Raw genomic sequence first — 22,086 nt, forward strand, 5'->3', positions numbered from 1 at the left:
TGTCGTATCCCAAAAGAAAATCCTGTCGTTTCCATAGAAACGTTACTCGATTTAAAAGTAAATGTCTTAGAACACATAGTACTCGTATTTCATTGCGACGGAATTTCCGTGTGAATTCGTCAATGTGTGGGGAGTGAGGGATGCAGTAAAGAAGGATTAGTGGATCGGAAATGAGATTGTCGTATCCCAAAAGAAAATCCTGTCGTCTCCATAGAAACGTTACTCGATTTAGAAGGAAATGTCTTAGAACACATAGTACTCGTATTTCATAGCGACGGAATTTCCGAGTGAATTCGTCAATGTGTGGGAGTGAGGGATGCAGTAAAGAAGGATTAGTGGATCGGAAATGTGATTGTCGTATCCCAAAAGAAAATCCTGTCGTTTCCATAGAAACGTTACTCGATTTAGAAGGAAATGTCTTAGAACACATAGTACCCCGTATTTCATAGCGACGGAATTTCCGTGTGAATTCGTCAATGTTTGGGAGTGAGGGATGCAGTAAAGAAGGATTAGTGGATCAGAAATGAGATTGTCGTCTCCCAAAAGAAAATCCTGTCGTTTCCATAGAAACGATACTCGATTTAGAAGGAAATGTCTTAGAACACATAGTATTTCATAGCGACGCAATTTCCGTGTGAATTCGTCAATGTTTGGGAGTGAGGGATGCAGTAAAGAAGGATTAGTGGATCGGAAATGAGATTGTCGTCTCCCAAAAGAAAATTCTGTCGTTTCCATAGAAACGTTACTCGATTTAGAAGGAAATGTCTTAGAACACATAGTATTTCATAGCGACGCAATTTCCGTGTGAATTCGTCAATGTGTGGGAGTGAGGGATGCAGTAAAGAAGCATTAGTGGATCGGAAATGAGATTGTCGTATCCCAAAAAAAAGTCCTGTCGTTTCCATAGAAACGTTACTTCATTTCGAAGGAGAAGGCATAGAACCCATAGTAATTCATAGCGACGAAATTTCCGTGTGAATTCGTCAATGTGTGGGAGTGAGGGATGCAGTAAAGAAGGATTAGTGGATCGGAAATGAGTTTGTCGTATCCCAAAAGAAAATCCCGTCGTTCCATAGAAACGTTACTCGATTTAAAAGGAAATGTCTTAGAACACATAGTATTTCATGGCGACGCAATTTCAGTGTGAATTCGTCAATGTGTGGGAGTGAGGGATGCAGTAAAGAAGGATTAGTGGATCGGAAATGTGATTGTCGTATCCCAAAAGAAAATTATGTCGTTTCCATAGAAACGTTACTCGATTTAGAAGGAAATGTCTTAGAACACATAGTATTTCATAGCGACGCAACTTCCGTGTGAATTCGTCAATGTTTGGGAGTGAGGGATGCAGTAAAGAAGGATTAGTGGATCGGAAATGAGATTGTCGTCTCCCAAAAGAAAATCCTGTCGTTTCCATAGAAACGATACTCGATTTAGAAGGAAATGTCTTAGAACACATAGTACTCGTATTTCATAGCGACGGAATTTCCGTGTGAATTCGTCAATGTGTGGGAGTGAGGGATGCAGTAAAGAAGGATTAGTGGATCGGAAATGAGATTGTCGTATCCCAAAAGAAAATCCCGTCGTTTCCATAGAAACGTTACTCGATTTAAAAGGAAATGTCTTAGAACACATAGTATTTCATAGCGACGCAATTTCCGTGTGAATTCGTCAATGTTTGGGAGTGAGGGATGCAGTAAAGAAGGATTAGTGGATCGGAAATGTGATTGCCGTATCCCAAAAGAAAATCCTGGTGTTTCCATAGAAACGTTACTCGATTTAGAAGGAAATGTCTTAGAACACATAGTACTCGTATTTCATAGCGACGGAATTTCAGTGTGAATTCGTCAATGTGTGGGAGTGAGGGATGCAGTAAAGAAGGATTAGTGGATCGGAAATGTGATTGTCGTATCCCAAAAGAAAATCCTGTCGTTTCCATAGAAACGATACTCGATTTAGAAGGAAATGTCTTAGAACACATAGTACTCGTATTTCATAGCGACGGAATTTCCGTGTGAATTCGTCAATGTGTGGGAGTGAGGGATGCAGTAAAGAAGGATTAGTGGATCGGAAATGAGTTTGTCGTATCCCAAAAGAAAATCCCGTCGTTTCCATAGAAACGTTACTCGATTTAAAAGGAAATGTCTTAGAACACATAGTGTTTCGTAGCGGCGACGCAATTTCCGTGTGAATTCGTCAATGTTTGGGAGTGAGGGATGCAGTAAAGAAGGATTAGGTGGATCGGAAATGTGATTGTCGTATCCCAAAAGAAAATCCTGGTGTTTCCATAGAAACGTTACTCGATTTAGAAGGAAATGTCTTAGAACACATAGTACTCGTATTTCATAGCGACGGAATTTCAGTGTAAATTCGTCAATGTGTTGGAGTGAGGGATGCAGTAAAGAAGGATTAGTGGATCGGAAATGTGATTGTCGTATCCCAAAAGAAAATTATGTTGTTTCCATAGAAACGTTACTCGATTTAGAAGGAAATGTCTTAGAACACATAGTATTTCATAGCGACGCAACTTCTGTGTGAATTCGTCAATGTTTGGGAGTGAGGGATGGAGTAAAGAAGGATTAGTGGATCGGAAATGTGATTGTCGTATCCCAAAAGAAAATCCTGTCGTTTCCATAGAAACGTTACTCGATTTAGAAGTAAATGTCTTAGAACACATAGTACTCGTATTTCACAGCGACGGAATTTCCGTGTGAATTCGTTAATGTGTAGGAGTGAGGGATGCAGTAAAGAAGGATTAGTGGATCGGAAATGTGATTGTCGTATCCCAAAAGAAAATCCTGTCGTTTCCATAGAAACGTTACTCGATTTAGAAGGAAATGTCTTAGAACACATAGTACTCGTATTTCATAGCGACGCAATTTCCGTGTGAATTCGTCAATGTTTGGGAGTGAGGGATGCAGTAAAGAAGGATTAGTGGATCGGAAATGTGATTGTCGTATCCCAAAAAAAAATCCTGTTGTTTCCATAGAAACGTTACTCGATTTAGAAGGAAATGTCTTAGAACACATAGTACTCGTATTTCATAGCGACGCAATTTCCGTTGGAATTCGTCAATGTGTGGGGGTGAGGGATGCAGTAAGGAAGGATTAGTGGATCGGAAATGAGATTGTCGTATCCCAAAAGAAAATCCTGTCGTTTCCATAGAAACGTTACTCGATTTAGAAGTAAATGTCTTAGAACACATAGTACTCGTATTCCTTTGCGACGGAATTTCCGTGTGAATTCGTCAATGTGTGGGAGTGAGAGATGCAGTAAATAAGGATTAGTGGATCGGAAATGAGATTGTCGTCTCCCAAAAGAAAATCCTGTCGTTTCCATAGAAACGTTACTCGATTTTGAAGGAAATGTCTTAGAACACATAGTATTTCATAGCGACGCAATTTCCGTGTGAATTCGTCAATGTGTGGGAGTGAGGGATGCAGTAAAGAAGGATTAGTGGATCGGAAATGAGATTGTCGATTCCCAAAAGTAAATCCTGTCGTTTCCATAGAAACGTTACTCGATTTAGAAGGAAATGTCTTAGAACACATAGTATTTCATAGCGACGCAATTTCCGTGTGAATTCGTCAATGTTTGGGAGTGAGGGATGCAGTAAAGAGGGATTAGTGAATCGGAAATGTGATTGTCGTATCCCAAAAAAAAGTCCTGTCGTTTCCATAGAAACGTTACTTGATTTCGAAGGAGAAGTCATAGAACCCATAGTAATTCATAGCGACGAAATTTCCGTGTGAATTCGTCAATGTGTGGGAGTGAGGGATGCAGTAAAGAAGGATTAGTCGATCGGAAATGAGTTTGTCGTATCCCAAAAGAAAATCCCGTCGTTTCCATAGAAACGTTACTCAATTTAAAGGAAATGTCTTAGGACACATAGTATTTCATAGCGACGCAATTTCCATGTGAATTCGTCAATGTTTGGGAGTGAGGGATGCAGTAAAGAAGGATTAGTGGATGGGAAATGTGATTGTCGTATCCCAAAAGAAAATCCTGGTGTTTCCATAGAAACGTTACTCGATTTAGAAGGAAATGTCTTAGAACACATAGTACTCGTATTTCATAGCGACGGAATTTCCGTGTGAATTCGTCAATGTTTGGGAGTGAGGGATGCAGTAAAGAAGGATTAGTGGATCGTAAATGTGATTGTCGTATCCCAAAAGAAAATTATGTCGTTTCCATAGAAACGTTACTCGATTTAGAAGGAAATGTCTTAGAACACATAGTATTTCATAGCGACGCAATTTCCGTGTGAATTCGTCAATGTTTGGGATTGAGGGATGGAGTAAAGAAGGATTAGTGGATCGGAAATGTGATTGTCGTATCCCAAAAGAAAATCCTGTCGTTTCCATAGAAACGTTACTCGATTTAGAAGTAATTGTCTTAGAACACATAGTACTCGTATTTCTTTGCGACGGGATTTCCGTGTGAATTCGTCAATGTTTGGGAGTGAGGGATGCAGTAAAGAAGGATTAGTGGATCGGAAATGAGATTGTCGTCTCCCAAAAGAAAATCCTGTCGTTTCCATAGAAACGATACTCGATTTAGAAGGAAATGTCTTAGAACACATAGTACTCGTATTTCATAGCGACGGAATTTTCGTGTGAATTCGTCAATGTGTGGGAGTGAGGGATGCAGTAAAGAAGGATTAGTGGATCGGAAATGAGATTGTCGTTTCAAAAAGGAAATCCTGTCGTTTCCATTGAAACGTTATCCGATTTAGAAGGAAATGTCTTAGAACAAATAGTATTTCATAGCGACGCAATTTCCGTGTGAATTCGTCAATGTTTGGGAGTGAGGGATGCAGTAAAGAAGGATTAGTGGATCGGAAATGTGATTGTCGTATCCCAAAAGAAAATACTGTCGTTTCCATAGAAACGTTACTCGATTTAGAAGGAAATGTCTTAGAACACATAGTACTCGTATTTCATAGCGACGGAATTTCCGCGTGAATTCGTCAATGTGTGGGAGTGAGGGATGCAGTAAAGAAGGATTAGTGGATCGGAAATGTGATTGTCGTATCCCAAAAGAAAATTATGACGTTTCCATAGAAACGTTACTCGATTTAGAAGGAAATGTCTTAGAACACATAGTATTTCATAGCGACGCAATTTCCGTGTGAATTCGTCAATGTTTGGGAGTGCGGGTTGCAGTAAAGAAGGATTAGTGGATCGGAAATGTGATTGTCGTATCCCAAAAGAAAATCGTGTCGTTTCCATAGAAACGTTACTCTATTTAGAAGGAAATGTCTTAGAACCCATAGTATTTCATAGCGACGCAATTTCCGTGTGAATTCGTCAATGTTTGGGAGTGAGGGATGGAGTAAAGAAGGATTAGTGGATCGGAAATGTGATTGTCGTATCCCAAAAGAAAATCCTGTCGTTACCATAGAAACGTTACTCGATTTAGAAGGAAATGTCTTAGAACACATAGTATTTCATAGCGACGCAATTTCCTTGTGAATTCGTCAATGTTTGGGAGTGAGGGATGCAGTAAAGAAGGATTAGTGTATCGGAAATGAGATTGTCGTATGCCAAAAGAAAATCCTGTCGTTTCCATAGAAACGTTACTCGATTTAGAAGGAAATGTCTTAGAACACATAGTATTTCATAGCGACGCAATTTCCGTGTGAATTAGGCAATGTTTGGGAGTGAGGGATGCAGTAAAGAAGGATTAGTGGATCGGAAATGTGATTGTCGTATCCCAAAAGAAAATCCTGTCGTTTCCATAGAAACGTTGCTCGATTTAGAAGGAAATGTCTTAGAACACATAGTACTCGTATTTCATAGCGACACAATTTCCGTGTGAGTACGTCAATGTGTGGGAGTGAGGGATGGAGTAAAGAAGGTTTAGTGGATCGAAAATGTGATTGTCGTATCCCAATAGAAAATCCTATCGTTTCCATAGAAACGTTACTCGATTTAGAAGGAAATGTCTTAGAACACATAGTACACGTATTTCATAGCGACGGAATTTCCGTGTGAATTCGTCAATGTGTGGGAGTGAGGGATGCAGTAAAGAAGGATTAGTGGATCGGAAATGAGATTGTCGTATCCCAAAAGAAAGTCCTGTCGTTTCCATAGAAACGTTACTCGATTTAGAACGAAATGTCTTAGAACACATAGTACTCGTATTTCATAGCGACGGAATTACCGTGTGAATTCGTCAATGTGTGGGACTGAGGGATGCAGTAAAGAAGGATTAGTGGATCGGAAATGTGATTGTCGTTTCCCAAAAGAATATACTGTCGTTTCCATAGAAACGTTACTCGATTTAGAATGAAATGTCTTAGAACACATAGTATATCATAGCGACGCAATTTCCGTGTGAATTCGTCAATGTTTGGGAGTGAGGGATGCAGTAAAGAAGGATTAGTGGTTCGGAAATGAGATTGTCGTATCCCAAAAGAAAATCCTGTCGTTTCCATAGAAACGTTATTTGACTTAGAAGGAAATGTCTTAGAACACATAGTGTTTCATAGCGACGCAATTTCCGTGTGAATTCGTCAATGTTTGGGAGTGAGGGATGCAGTAAAGGAGGATTAGTGGATCGGAAATGTGATTGTCGTATCCCAAAAGAAAATCATGTCGTTTCCATAGAAACGTTACTCGATTTAGAAGGAAATGTCTTAGAACACATAGTACTCGTATTTCATAGCGACACAATTTCCGTGTGAGTACGTCAGTGTGTGGGAGTGAGGGATGGAGTAAAGAAGGATTAGTGGATCGGAAATGAGACTGTCGTATCCCAAAAGAAAATCCTGTCGTTTCCATAGAAACGTTACTCGATTTAGAAGGAAATGTCTTAGAACACATAGTATTTCATTGCGACGCAATTTCCGTGTGAATTCGTCAATGTTTGGGAGTGAGGGAAGCAGTAAAGAAGGATTAGTGGATCGGAAATGTGATTGTCGTATCCCAAAAGAAAATCCTGTCGTTTCCATAGAAACGTTACTCGATTTAGAAGGAATTGTCTTAGAACACATAGTACTCGTATTTCATAGCGACGGAATTTCCGTGTGAATTCGTCAATGTGTGGGAGTGAGGGATGCAGTAAAGCAGGATTAGTGGATCGGAAATAAGATTGTCGTATCCCAAAAGAAAATCCTGTCGTTTCCATAGAAACGTTACTCGATTTAGAAGGAAATGTCTTAGAACACATAGTGCTCGTATTTCATAGCGACGCAATTTCCGTGTGAATTCGTCAATGTTTGGGAGTGAGGGATGCAGTAAAGAAGGATTAGTGGATCGGAAATGGGATTGTCGTATCCCAAAAGAAAATTATGTCGTTTCCATAGAAACGTTACTCGATTTAGAAGGAAATGTCTTAGAACACATAGTACTTCATAGCGACGCAATTTCCGTGTGAATTCCTCAATGTGTGGGAGTGAGGGATGCAGTAAAGAAGGATTAGTGGATCGGAAAGGGGTTTGTCGTATCCCAAAAGAAAATCCTGTCGTTTCCATAGAAACGTTACTCGATTTGGAAGGAAATGTCTTAGAACACATAGTATTTCATAGCGACGCAATTTCCGTGTGAATTCGTCAATGTTTGGGAGTGAGGGATGCAGTAAAGAAGGATTAGTGGATCGGAAATGAGATTGTCGTATCCCAAAAGAAAATCCTGTCGTTTCCATAGAAACGTTACTCGATTTAGAAGGAAATGTCTTAGAACACATAGTATTTCATAGCGACGCAATTTCCGTGTGAATTCGTCAATGTTTGGGAGTGAGGAATGCAGTAAAGAAGGATTAGTGGATCGGAAATGTGATTGTCGTATCCCAAAAGAAAATCCTGTCGTTTCCATAGAAGCGTTACTCGATTTAGAAGGAACTGTCTTAGAACACATAGCGACGGAATTTCCGTGTGAATTCGTCAATGTGTGGGAGTGAGGGATGCAGTAAAGAAGGATTAGTGGATCGGAAATGAGATTGTCGTATCCCAAAAGAAAATCCTGTCGTTTCCATAGAAACGTTACTCGATTTGGAAGGAAATGTCTTGGAACACATAGTATTTCATAGCGACGGAATTTCCGTGTGAATTCGTCAATGTTTGGGAGTGAGGGATGCAGTAAAGAAGGATTAGTGGATCGGAAATGTGATTGTCGTATCCCAAAAGAAAATCCTGTCGTTTCCATAGAAACGTTACTCGATTTAGAAGAAAATGTCTTAGAACACATAGTACTCGTATTTCATTGCGACGGAATTTCCGTGTGAATTCGTCAATGTGTTGGAGTGAGGGATGCAGTAAAGAAGGATTAGTGGATCGGACATGAGATTGTCATATCCCAACAGAAAATCCTGTCGTTTCCATAGAAACGTTACTCGATTTAGAAGGAAATGTCTTAGAACACATAGTACTCGTATTTCATAGCGACGGAATTTCCGTGTGAATTCGTCAATGTTTGGGAGTGAGGGATGCAGTAAAGAAGGATTAGTGGATCGGAAATGTGATTGTCGTATCCCAAAAGAAAATCCTGTCGTTTCGATAGAAACGTTACTCGATTTAGAAGGAAATGTCTTAGAACACATAGTACTCGTATTTCATAGCGACGGAATTTCCGTGTGTATTCGTCAATGTTTGGAAGTGAGGGATGCAGTAAAGAAGGATTAGTGGATCGGAAATGTGATTGTCGTATCCCAAAAGAAAATCCTGTCGTTTCGATAGAAACGTTACTCGATTTAGAAGGAAATGTCTTAGAACACATAGTACTCGTCTTTCATAGCGACGCAATTCCCGTGTGAATTCGTCAATGTGTGGGAGTGAGGGATGCAGTAAAGAAGGATTAGTGGATCAGAAATGAGATTGTCGTCTCCCAAAAGAAAATCCAGTCGTTTCCATAGAAACGTTACTCGATTTAGAAGGAAATGTCTTAGAACACATAGTATTTCATAGCGACGCAATTTCCGTGTGAATTCGTCAATGTGTGGGAGTGAGGGATGCAGTAAAGAAGGATTAGTGGATCGGAAATGAGATTGTCGTATCCCAAAAGAAAAGTCCTGTCGTTTCCATAGAAACGTTACTTGATTTCGAAGGAGAAGTCATAGAACCCATAGTAATTCATAGCGACGTAATTTCCGTGTGAATTCGTCAATGTGTGGGAGTGAGGGATGCAGTAAAGAAGGATTAGTGGATCGGAAATGAGTTTGTCGTATCCCAAAAGAAAATCCCGTCGTTTCCATAGAAACGTTACTCGATTTAGAAGGAAATGTCTTAGAACACATAGTACTCGTATTTCATAGCGACGGAATTTCCGTGTGAATTCAACAATGTTTGGGAGTGACGGATGCAGTAAAGCAGGATTAGTGGATCGGAAATGTGAATGTCGTATCCCAAATGAAAAACCTGTCGTTTCCATAGAAACGTTACTCGATTTAGAAGGAAATGTCTTAGAACACATAGTACTCGTATTCCATAGCGACGGAATTTCCGTGTGAATTCGCCAATGTTTGGGAGTGAGGGATGCAGTAAAGAAGGATTAGTGGATCGGAAATGTGAATGTCGTATCCCAAAAGAAAATCCTGTCGTCTCCATAGAAACGTTACTCGATTTAGAAGGAAATGTCTTAGAACACATAGTACTCGTATTTCATAGCGACGGAATTTCCGTGTGAATTCGTCAATGTTTGGGAGTGTGGGATGCAGTAAAGAAGGATTAGTGGATCGGAAATGAGATTGTCGTATCCCAAAAGAAAATCCTGTCGTTTCCATAGAAACGTTACTCGATTTAGAAGGAAATGTCTTAGAACACATAGTACTCGTATTTCATAGCGACGGAATTTCCGTGTGAATTCGTCAATGTGTGGGAGTGAGGGATGCAGTAAAGAAGGATTAGTGGATCGGAAAAGTGATTGTTGTATTCCAAAAGAAAATTCTGTCGTTTCCATAGAAACGTTACTCGATTTAGAAGGAAATGTCTTAGAACACATAGTACTCGTATTTCATAGCGACGCAATTTCCGTGTGAATTCGTCAATGTTTGGGAGTGAGGGATGCAGTAAAGAAGGATTAGTGGATCGGAAATGTGATTGTCGAATCCCAAAAGAAAATCCTGTCGTTTCCATAGGAACGTTCCTCGATTTAGAAGGAAATGTCTTAGAACACATAGTACTCGTTTTTCATAGCGACGGAATTTCCGTGTGAATTCGTCATTGTGTGGGAGTGAGGGATGCAGTAAAGAAGGATTAGTGGATCGGAAATGAGATTGTCGTATCCCAAAAGAAAATCCTGTCGTTTCCATAGAAACGTTACTCGATTTAGAAGGAAATGTCTTAGAACTCATAGTACTCGTATTTCATAGCGACGGAATTTCCGTGTGAATTCGTCAATGTGTGAGAGTGAGGGATACAGTAAAGAAGGACTAGTAGATCGAAAAATGTGATTGTCGTATCCCAAAAGAAAATCCTGTCGTTTCCATAGAAACGTTACTCGATTTAGAAGGAAATGTCTTAGAACACATAGTACTCGTAATTCATAGCGACGCAATTTCCGTGTGAATTCGTCAATGTATGGGAGTGAGGGATGCAGTAAAGAAGGATTAGTGGATCGGAAATGAGATTGTCGTATCCCAAAAGAAAATCCTGTCGTTTCCATAGAAACGTTACTCGATTTAGAAGGAAATGTCTTAGAACACATAGTATTTCATAGCGACGCAATTTCCGTGTGAATTCGTCAATGTTTGGGAGTGAGGGATGCAGTAAAGAAGGATTAGTGGATCGGAAATGTGATTGTCGTATCCCAAAGGAAAATCCTGTCGTTTCCATAGAAGCGTTACTCGATTTAGAAGGAACTGTCTTAGAACACATAGCGACGGAATTTCCGTGTGAATTCGTCAATGTGTGGGAGTGAGGGATGCAGTAAAGAAGGATTAGTGGATCGGAAATGAGATTGTCGTATCCCAAAAGAAAATCCTGTCGTTTCCATAGAAACGTTACTCGATTTAGAAGGAAATGTCTTGGAACATATAGTATATCATAGCGACGCAATTTCCGTGTGAATTCGTCAATGTTTGGGAGTGAGGGATGCAGTAAAGAAGGATTAGCGGATCGGAAATGTGATTGTCGTATCCCAAAAGAAAATCCTGTCGTTTCCATAGAAACGTTACTCGATTTAGAAGTAAATGTCTTAGAACACATAGTACTCGTGTTTCATTGCGACGGAATTTCCGTGTGAATTCGTCAATGTGTAGGAGTGAGGGATGCAGTAAAGAAGGATTAGTGGATCGGAAATGTGATTGTCGTATCCCAAAAGAAAATCCTGTCGTTTCCATAGAAACGTTACTCGATTTAGAAGTAAATGTCTTAGAACACATAGTACTCGTGTTTCATTGCGACGGAATTTCCGTGTGAATTCGTCAATGTGTAGGAGTGAGGGATGCAGTAAAGAAGGATTAGTGGATCGGACATGAGATTGTCATATCCCAAAAGAAAATCCTGTCGTTTCCATAGAAACGTTACTCGATTTAGAAGGAAATATCTTAGAACTCATAGTACTCGTATTTCATAGCGACGGAATATCCGTGTGAATTCGTCAATGTGTGGGAGTGAGGGATGCAGTAAAGAAGGATTAGTGGATCGGAATTGTGATTGTCGTATCACAAAAGAAAATCCTGTCGTTTCCATAGAAACGTTACTCGATTTAGAAGGAAAAGTCTTAGAACACATAGTACCCGTATTTCATAGCGACGGAATTTCCGTGTGAATTCGTCAATGTAAGGGTGTGAGATATGCAGTAAAGAAGGTTTAGTGGTTCGGAAATGTGATTGTCGTATCCCTTAAGAAATTCCTGTCGTATCGATAGAAACGTTACTCGATTTAGAAGGAAATGTCTTAGAACACATAGTACCCGTATTTCATAGCGACGGAATTTCCGTGTGAATTCGTCAATGTTTGGGAGTGAGGGATGCAGTAAAGAAGGATTAGTGGATCGGAAATGTGATTGTCGTATCCCAAAAGAAAATCTTGTCGTTTCCATAGAAACGTTACTCGATTTAGAAGGAAATGTCTTAGAACACATAGTACTCGTAATTCATAGCGACGCAATTTCCGTGTGAATTCGTCAAAGTATGGGAGTGAGGGATGCAGTAAAGTAGGATTAGTGGATCGGAAATGAGATTGTCGTATCCCAAAAGAAAATCCTGTCGTTTCCATAGAAACGTTACTCGATTTAGAAGGAAATGTCTTAGAACACATAGTATTTCATAGCGACGCAATTTCCGTGTGAATTCGTCAATGTTTGGGAGTGAGGAATGCAGTAAAGAAGGATTAGTGGATCGGAAATGTGATTGTCGTATCCCAAAAGAAAATCCTGTCGTTTCCATAGAAGCGTTACTCGATTTAGAAGGAACTGTCTTAGAACACATAGCGACGGAATTTCCGTGTGAATTCGTCAATGTGTGGGAGTGAGGGATGCAGTAAAGAAGGATTAGTGGATCGGAAATGAGATTGTCGTATCCCAAAAGAAAATCCTGTCGTTTCCATAGAAACGTTACTCGATTTAGAAGGAAATGTCTTGGAACACATAGTATTTCATAGCGACGCTATTTCCGTGTGAATTCGTCAATGTTTGCGAGTGAGGGATGCAGTAAAGAAGGATTAGTGGATCGGAAATGTGATTGTCGTATCCCAAAAGAAAATCCTGTCGTTTCTATAGAAACGTTACTCGATTTAGAACGAAATGTCTTAGAACACATAGTATTTCATAGCGACGCAATTTCCGTGTGAATTCGTCAATGTATGGGAGTGAGGGATGCAGTAAAGAAGGATTAGTGGATCGGAAATGAGATTGTCGTATCCCAAAAGAAAATCCTGTCGTTTCCATAGAAACGTTACTCGATTTAGAAGGAAATGTCTTAGAACACATAGTATTTCATAGCGACGCAATTTCCGTGTGAATTCGTCAATGTTTGGGAGTGAGGGATGCAGTAAAGAAGGATTAGTGGATCGGAAATGTGATTGTCGTATCCCAAAGGAAAATCCTGTCGTTTCCATAGAAGCGTTACTCGATTTAGAAGGAACTGTCTTAGAACACATAGCGACGGATTTTCCGTGTGAATTCGTCAATGTGTGGGAGTGAGGGATGCAGTAAAGAAGGATTAGTGGATCGGAAATGAGATTGTCGTATCCCAAAAGAAAATCCTGTCGTTTCCATAGAAACGTTACTCGATTTAGAAGGAAATGTCTTGGAACATATAGTATATCATAGCGACGCAATTTCCGTGTGAATTCGTCAATGTTTGGGAGTGAGGGATGCAGTAAAGAAGGATTAGCGGATCGGAAATGTGATTGTCGTATCCCAAAAGAAAATCCTGTCGTTTCCATAGAAACGTTACTCGATTTAGAAGTAAATGTCTTAGAACACATAGTACTCGTGTTTCATTGCGACGGAATTTCCGTGTGAATTCGTCAATGTGTAGGAGTGAGGGATGCAGTAAAGAAGGATTAGTGGATCGGAAATGTGATTGTCGTATCCCAAAAGAAAATCCTGTCGTTTCCATAGAAACGTTACTCGATTTAGAAGTAAATGTCTTAGAACACATAGTACTCGTGTTTCATTGCGACGGAATTTCCGTGTGAATTCGTCAATGTGTAGGAGTGAGGGATGCAGTAAAGAAGGATTAGTGGATCGGACATGAGATTGTCATATCCCAAAAGAAAATCCTGTCGTTTCCATAGAAACGTTACTCGATTTAGAAGGAAATATCTTAGAACTCATAGTACTCGTATTTCATAGCGACGGAATATCCGTGTGAATTCGTCAATGTGTGGGAGTGAGGGATGCAGTAAAGAAGGATTAGTGGATCGGAATTGTGATTGTCGTATCACAAAAGAAAATCCTGTCGTTTCCATAGAAACGTTACTCGATTTAGAAGGAAAAGTCTTAGAACACATAGTACCCGTATTTCATAGCGACGGAATTTCCGTGTGAATTCGTCAATGTAAGGGTGTGAGATATGCAGTAAAGAAGGTTTAGTGGTTCGGAAATGTGATTGTCGTATCCCTTAAGAAATTCCTGTCGTATCGATAGAAACGTTACTCGATTTAGAAGGAAATGTCTTAGAACACATAGTACCCGTATTTCATAGCGACGGAATTTCCGTGTGAATTCGTCAATGTTTGGGAGTGAGGGATGCAGTAAAGAAGGATTAGTGGATCGGAAATGTGATTGTCGTATCCCAAAAGAAAATCTTGTCGTTTCCATAGAAACGTTACTCGATTTAGAAGGAAATGTCTTAGAACACATAGTACTCGTAATTCATAGCGACGCAATTTCCGTGTGAATTCGTCAAAGTATGGGAGTGAGGGATGCAGTAAAGTAGGATTAGTGGATCGGAAATGAGATTGTCGTATCCCAAAAGAAAATCCTGTCGTTTCCATAGAAACGTTACTCGATTTAGAAGGAAATGTCTTAGAACACATAGTATTTCATAGCGACGCAATTTCCGTGTGAATTCGTCAATGTTTGGGAGTGAGGAATGCAGTAAAGAAGGATTAGTGGATCGGAAATGTGATTGTCGTATCCCAAAAGAAAATCCTGTCGTTTCCATAGAAGCGTTACTCGATTTAGAAGGAACTGTCTTAGAACACATAGCGACGGAATTTCCGTGTGAATTCGTCAATGTGTGGGAGTGAGGGATGCAGTAAAGAAGGATTAGTGGATCGGAAATGAGATTGTCGTATCCCAAAAGAAAATCCTGTCGTTTCCATAGAAACGTTACTCGATTTAGAAGGAAATGTCTTGGAACACATAGTATTTCATAGCGACGCTATTTCCGTGTGAATTCGTCAATGTTTGCGAGTGAGGGATGCAGTAAAGAAGGATTAGTGGATCGGAAATGTGATTGTCGTATCCCAAAAGAAAATCCTGTCGTTTCTATAGAAACGTTACTCGATTTAGAACGAAATGTCTTAGAACACATAGTATTTCATAGCGACGCAATTTCCGTGTGAATTCGTCAATGTGTGGGAGTGGGGGATGCAGTAAAGAAGGATTAGTGGATCGGAAATGAGATTGTCGTATCCCAAAAGAAAATCCTGTCGTTTCCATAGAAACGTTACTCGATTTGGAAGGAAGTGTCTTGGAACACATAGTATTTCATAACGACGGAATGTCCGTGTGAATTCGTCAATGTTTGGGAGTGAGGGATGCAGTAAAGAAGGATTAGTGGATCGGAAATGTGATTGTCGTATCCCAAAAGAAAATCCTGTCGTTTCCATAGAAACGTTACTCGATTTAGAAGAAAATGTCTTAGAACACATAGTACTCGTATTTCATTGCGACGGAATTTCCGTGTGAATTCGTCAATGTGTAGGAGTGAGGGATGCAGTAAAGAAGGATTAGTGGATCGGACATGAGATAGTCATATCCCAACAGAAAATCCTGTCGTTTCCATAGAAACGTTACTCGATTTAGAAGGAAATGTCTTAGAACACATAGTACTCGTATTTCATAGCGACGGAATTTCCGTGTGAATTCGTCAATGTTTGGGAGTGAGGGATGCAGTAAAGAAGGATTAGTGGATCGGAAATGTGATTGTCGTATCCCAAAAGAAAATCCTGTCGTTTCGATAGAAACGTTACTCGATTTAGAAGGAAATGTCTTAGAACACATAGTACTCGTATTTCATAGCGACGGAATTTCCGTGTGAATTCGTCAATGTTTGGGAGTGAGGGATGCAGTAAAGAAGGATTAGTGGATCGGAAATGTGATTGTCGTATCCCAAAAGAAAATCCTGTCGTTTCGATAGAAACGTTACTCGATTTAGAAGGAAATGTCTTAGAACACATAGTACTCGTATTTCATAGCGACGCAATTTCCGTGTGAATTCGTCAATGTGTGGGAGTGAGGGATGCAGTAAAGAAGGATTAGTGGATCGGAAATGAGATTGTCGTCTCCCAAAAGAAAATCCTGTCGTTTCCATAGAAACGTTACTCGATTTAGAAGGAAATGTCTTAGAACACATAGTATTTCATAGCGACGCAATTTCCGTGTGAATTCGTCAATGTGTGGGAGTGAGGGATGCAGTAAAGAAGGATTAGTGGATCGGAAATGAGATTGTCGTATCCAAAAAAAAAAAAGTCCTTTCGTTTCCATAGAAACGTTACTTGATTTCGAAGGAGAAGTCATAGAACCCATAGTAATTCATAGCGACGAAATTTCCGTGTGAATTCGTCAATGTGTGGGAGTGAGGGATGCAGTAAAGAAGGATTAGTGGATCGGAAATGAGTTTGTCGTATCCCAAAAGAAAATCCCGTCGTTTCCATAGAAACGTTACTCGATTTAGAAGGAAATGTCTTAGAACACATAGTACTCGTATTTCATAGCGACGGAATTTCCGTGTGAATTCGTCAATGTTTGGGAGTGACGGATGCAGTAAAGCAGGATTAGTGGATCGGAAATGTGAATGTCGTATCCCAAAAGGAAAACCTGTCGTTTCCATAGAAACGTTACTCGATTTAGAAGGAAATGTCTTAGAACACATAGTACTCGTATTCCATAGCGACGGAATTTCCGTGTGAATTCGCCAATGTTTGGGAGTGAGGGATGCAGTAAAGAAGGATTAGTGGATCGGAAATGTGAATGTCGTATCCCAAAAGAAAATCCTGTCGTCTCCATAGAAACGTTACTCGATTTAGAAGGAAATGTCTTAGAACACATAGTACTCGTATTTCATAGCGACGGAATTTCCGTGTGAATTCGTCAATGTTTGGGAGTGTGGGATGCAGTAAAGAAGGATTAGTGGATCGGAAATGAGATTGTCGTATCCCAAAAGAAAATCCTGTCGTATCCATAGAAACGTTACTCGATTTAGAAGGAAATGTCTTAGAACACATAGTACTCGTATTTCATAGCGACGGAATTTCCGTGTGAATTCGTCAATGTGTGGGAGTGAGGGATGCAGTAAAGAAGGATTAGTGGATCGGAAATGTGATTGTCGTATTCCAAAAGAAAATTCTGTCGTTTCCATAGAAACGTTACTCGATTTAGAAGGAAATGTCTTAGAACACATAGTACTCGTATTTCATAGCGACGCAATTTCCGTGTGAATTCGTCAATGTTTGGGAGTGAGGGATGCAGTAAAGAAGGATTAGTGGATCGGAAATGTGATTGTCGAATCCCAAAAGAAAATCCTGTCGTTTCCATAGGAACGTTCCTCGATTTAGAAGGAAATGTCTTAGAACACATAGTACTCGTTTTTCATAGCGACGGAATTTCCGTGTGAATTCGTCATTGTGAGGGAGTGAGGGATGCAGTAAAGAAGGATTAGTGGATCGGAAATGAGATTGTCTTATCCCAAAAGAAAATCCTGTCGTTTCCATAGAAACGTTACTCGATTTAGAAGGAAATGTCTTAGAAGTCATAGTACTCGTATTTCATAGCGACGGAATTTCCGTGTGAATTCGTCAATGTGTGAGAGTGAGGGATACAGTAAAGAAGGACTAGTAGATCGAAAAATGTGATTGTCGTATCCCAAAAGAAAATCCTGTCGTTTCCATAGAAACGTTACTCGATTTAGAAGGAAATGTCTTAGAACACATAGTACTCGTAATTCATAGCGACGCAATTTCCGTGTGAATTCGTCAATGTATGGGAGTGAGGGATGCAGTAAAGAAGGATTAGTGGATCGGAAATGAGATTGTCGTATCCCAAAAGAAAATCCTGTCGTTTCCATAGAAACGTTACTCGATTTAGAAGGAAATGTCTTAGAACACATAGTATTTCATAGCGACGCAATTTCCGTGTGAATTCGTCAATGTTTGGGAGTGAGGGATGCAGTAAAGAAGGATTAGTGGTTCGGAAATGTGATTGTCGTATCCCAAAAGAAAATCCTGTCGTTTCCATAGAAGCGTTACTCGATTTAGAAGGAACTGTCTTAGAACACATAGCGACGGAATTTCCGTGTGAATTCGTCAATGTGTGGGAGTGAGGGATGCAGTAAAGAAGGATTAGTGGATCAGTAATGAGATTGTCGTATCCCAAAAGAAAATCCTGTCGTTTCCATAGAAACGTTACTCGATTTAGAAGGAAATGTCTTGGAACACATAGTATTTCATAGCGACGCAATTTCCGTGTGAATTCGTCAATGTTTGGGAGTGAGGGATGCAGTAAAGAAGGATTAGCGGATCGGAAATGTGATTGTCGTATCCCAAAAGAAAATCCTGTCGTTTCCATAGAAACGTTACTCGATTTGGAAGGAAATGTCTTGGAACACATAGTATTTCATAGCGACGGAATTTCCGTGTGAATTCGTCAATGTTTGGGAGTGGGGGATGCAGTAAAGAAGGATTAGTGGATCGGAAATGTGATTGTCGTATCCCAAAAGAAAATCCTGTCGTTTCCATAGAAACGTTACTCGATTTAGAAGTAAATGTCTTAGAACACATAGTACTCGTATTTCATTGCGACGGAATTTCCGTGTGAATTCGTCAATGTGTAGGAGTGAGGGATGCAGTAAAGATGGATTAGTGGATCGGACATGAGATTGTCATATCCCAAAAGAAAATCCTGTCGTTTCCATAGAAACGTTACTCGATTTAGAAGGAAATGTCTTAGAACACATAGTACCCGTATTTCATAGCGACGGAATTTCCGTGTGAATTCGACAATGTAAGGGTGTGAGATATGCAGTAAAGAAGGTTTAGTGGATCGGAAATGTGATTGTCGTATCCCTAAAGAAATTCATGTCGTATCGATAGAAACGTTACTCGATTTAGAAGGAAATGTCTTAGAACACATAGTACCCGTATTTCATAGCGACGGAATTTCCGTGTGAATTCGTCAATGTTTGGGAGTGAGGGATGCAGTAAAGAAGGATTAGTGGATCGGAAATGTGATTGTCGTATCCCAAAAGAAAATCCTGTCGTTTCCATAGAAACGTTACTCGATTAAGAAGGAAATGTCTTAGAACACATAGTACTCGTATTTCATAGGGAGGCAATTTCCGTGTGAAAATGGTCAATGTTTGGGAGTGAGGGATGCAGTAAATAAGGGTTAGTGGATCGGAAATGAGATTGTTGTATCCAAAAAAAAAAAGTCCTTTCGTTTCCATAGAAGCGTTACTCGATTTAGAAGGAAATGTCTTAGAACACATAGTATTTCATAGCGACGCAATTTCCGTGTGAATTCGTCAATGTGTGTGAGTGAGGGATGCAGTAAACAAGGATTAGTCTATCGGAAATGAGATTGCCGTATCCCAAAAAAAAGTCCTGTCGTTTCCATAGAAACGTTACTTGATTTCGAAGGAGAAGTCATAGAACCCATAGTAATTTATAGCGACGAAATTTCCGTGTGAATTCGTCAATGTGTGGGAGTGAGGGATGCAGTAAAGAAGGATTAGTGGATCGGAAATGAGTTTGTCGTATCCCAAAAGAAAATCCCGTCGTTTCCATAGAAACGTTACTCGATTTAGAAGGAAATGTCTTAGAACACATAGTACCCGTATATCATAGCGACGGAATTTCCGTGTGAATTCCTCAATGTTTGGGAGTGAGGGATGCAGTAAAGAAGGATTAGTGGATCGGAAATGTGAATGTCGTATCCCAAATGAAAATCCTGTCGTTTCCATAGAAACGTTACTCGATTTAGAAGGAAATGTCTTAGAACACATAGTACTCATATTCCATAGCGACGGAATTTCCGTGTGAATTCGCCAATGTTTGGGAGTGAGGGATGCAGTAAAGAAGGATTAGTGGATCGGAAATGTGAATGTCGTATCCCTAAAGCAAATCCTGTCGTCTCCGTAGAAACGTTACTCGATTTAGAAGGAAATGTCTTAGAACACATAGTACTCGTATTTCATAGCGACGGAATTTCCGTGTGAATTCGTCAATGTTTGGGAGTGTGGGATGCAGTAAAGAAGGATTAGTGGATCGGAAATGAGATTGTCGTATCCCAAAAGAAATTCCTGTCGTTTCGATAGAAACGTTACTCGATTTAGAAGGAAATGTCTTAGAACACATAGTACCCGTATTTCATAGCGACGGAATTTCCGTGTGAATTCGTCAATGTTTGGGAGTGAGGGATGCAGTGAAGAAGGATTAGTGGTTCGTAAATGTGATTGTCGTATCCCAAAAGAAAATCCCGTCGTTTCCATAGAAACGTTACTTGATTTAGAAGGAAATGTCTTAGAACACATAGTACTCGTATTTCATAGCGACGCAATTTCCGTGTGAATTCGTCAATGTGTGGGAGTGAGGGATGCAGTAAAGAAGGATTAGTGGATCGGAAATGAGATTGTCGTATCCCAAAAAAAAGTCCTGTTGTTTCCATAGAAACGTTACTTGATTTCGAAGGAGAAGTCATAGAACCCATAGTAATTTATAGCGACGAAATTTCCGTGTGAATTCGTCAATGTGTGGGAGTGAGGGATGCAGTAAACTAGGATTAGTGGATCGGATATGAGTTTGTCGTATCCCAAAAGAAAATCCAGTCGTTTCCATAGAAACGTTACTCGATTTAGAAGGACATGTCTTAGAACACATAGTACTCGTATTTCATAGCGACGCAATTTCCGTGTGAATTCGTCAATGTTTGGGAGTGAGGGATGCAGTAAAGAAGGATTAGTGGATCGGAAATGTGATTGTCGAATCCCAAAAGAAAATCCTGTCGTTTCCATAGGAACGTTCCTCGATTTAGAAGGAAATGTCTTAGAACACATAGTACTCGTATTTCATAGCGACGGAATTTCCGTGTGAATTCGTCAATGTATGGGAGTGAGGGATGCAGTAAAGAAGGATTAGTGGATCGGAAATGAGATTGTCGTATCCCAAAAGAAAATCCTGTCGTTTCCATAGAAACGTTACTCGATTTAGAAGGAAATGTCTTAGAACTCATAGTACTCGTATTTCATAGCGACGGAATTTCCGTGTGAATTCGTCAATGTGTGGGAGTGAGGGATACACTAAAGAAGGACTAGTAGATCGAAAAATGTGATTGTCGTATCCCAAAAGAAAATCCTGTCGTTTCCATAGAAACGTTACTCGATTTAGAAGGAAATGTCTTCGAACACATAGTACTCGTAATTCATAGCGACGCAATTTCCGTGTGAATTCGTCAATGTAAGGGAGTGAGGGATGCAGTAAAGAAGGATTAGTGGATCGGAAATGAGATTGTCGTATCCCAAAAGAAAATCCTGTCGTTTCCATAGAAACGTTACTCGATTTAGAAGGAAATGTCTTAGAACACATAGTATTTCATAGCGACGCAATTTCCGTGTGAATTCGTCAATGTTTGGGAGTGAGGGATGCAGTAAAGAAGGATTAGTGGATCGGAAATGTGATTGTCGTATCCCAAAAGAAAATCCTGTCGTTTCCATAGAAGCGTTACTCGATTTAGAAGGAACTGTCTTAGAACACATAGCGACGGAATTTCCGTGTGATTTCGTCAATGTGTGGGAGTGAGGGATGCAGTAAAGAAGGATTAGTGGATCGGAAATGAGATTGTCGTATCCCAAAAGAAAATCCTGTCGTTTCCATAGAAACGTTACTCGATTTAGAAGGAAATGTCTTGGAACACATAGTATTTCATAGCGACGCAATTTCCGTGTGAATTCGTCAATGTTTGGGAGTGAGGGATGCAGTAAAGAAGGATTAGCGGATCGGAAATGTGATTGTCGTTTCCCAAAAGAAAATCCTGGCGTTTCCATAGAAACGTTACTCGATTTGGAAGGAAATGTCTTGGAACACATAGTATTTCAAAGCGACGGAATTTCCGTGTGAATTCGTCAATGTTTGGGAGTGAGGGATGCAGTAAAGAAGGATTAGTGGATCGGAAATGTGATTGTCGTATCCCAAAAGAAAATCCTGTCGTTTCCATAGAAACGTTACTCGATTTAGAAGTAAATGTCTTAGAACACATAGGACTCGTATTTCATTGCGACGGAATTTCCGTGTGAATTCGTCAATGTGTAGGAGTGAGGGATGCAGTAAAGAAGGATTAGCGGATCGGACATGAGATTGTCATATCCCAAAAGAAAATCCTGTCGTTTCCATAGAAACGTTACTCGATTTAGAAGGAAATATCTTAGAACTCATAGTACTCGTATTTCATAGCGACGGAATATCCGTGTGAATTCGTCAATGTG

This window comes from Schistocerca piceifrons, chromosome 5, assembly GCF_021461385.2.
Source record: "Schistocerca piceifrons isolate TAMUIC-IGC-003096 chromosome 5, iqSchPice1.1, whole genome shotgun sequence".
NCBI lineage: Eukaryota > Metazoa > Arthropoda > Insecta > Orthoptera > Acrididae > Schistocerca > Schistocerca piceifrons.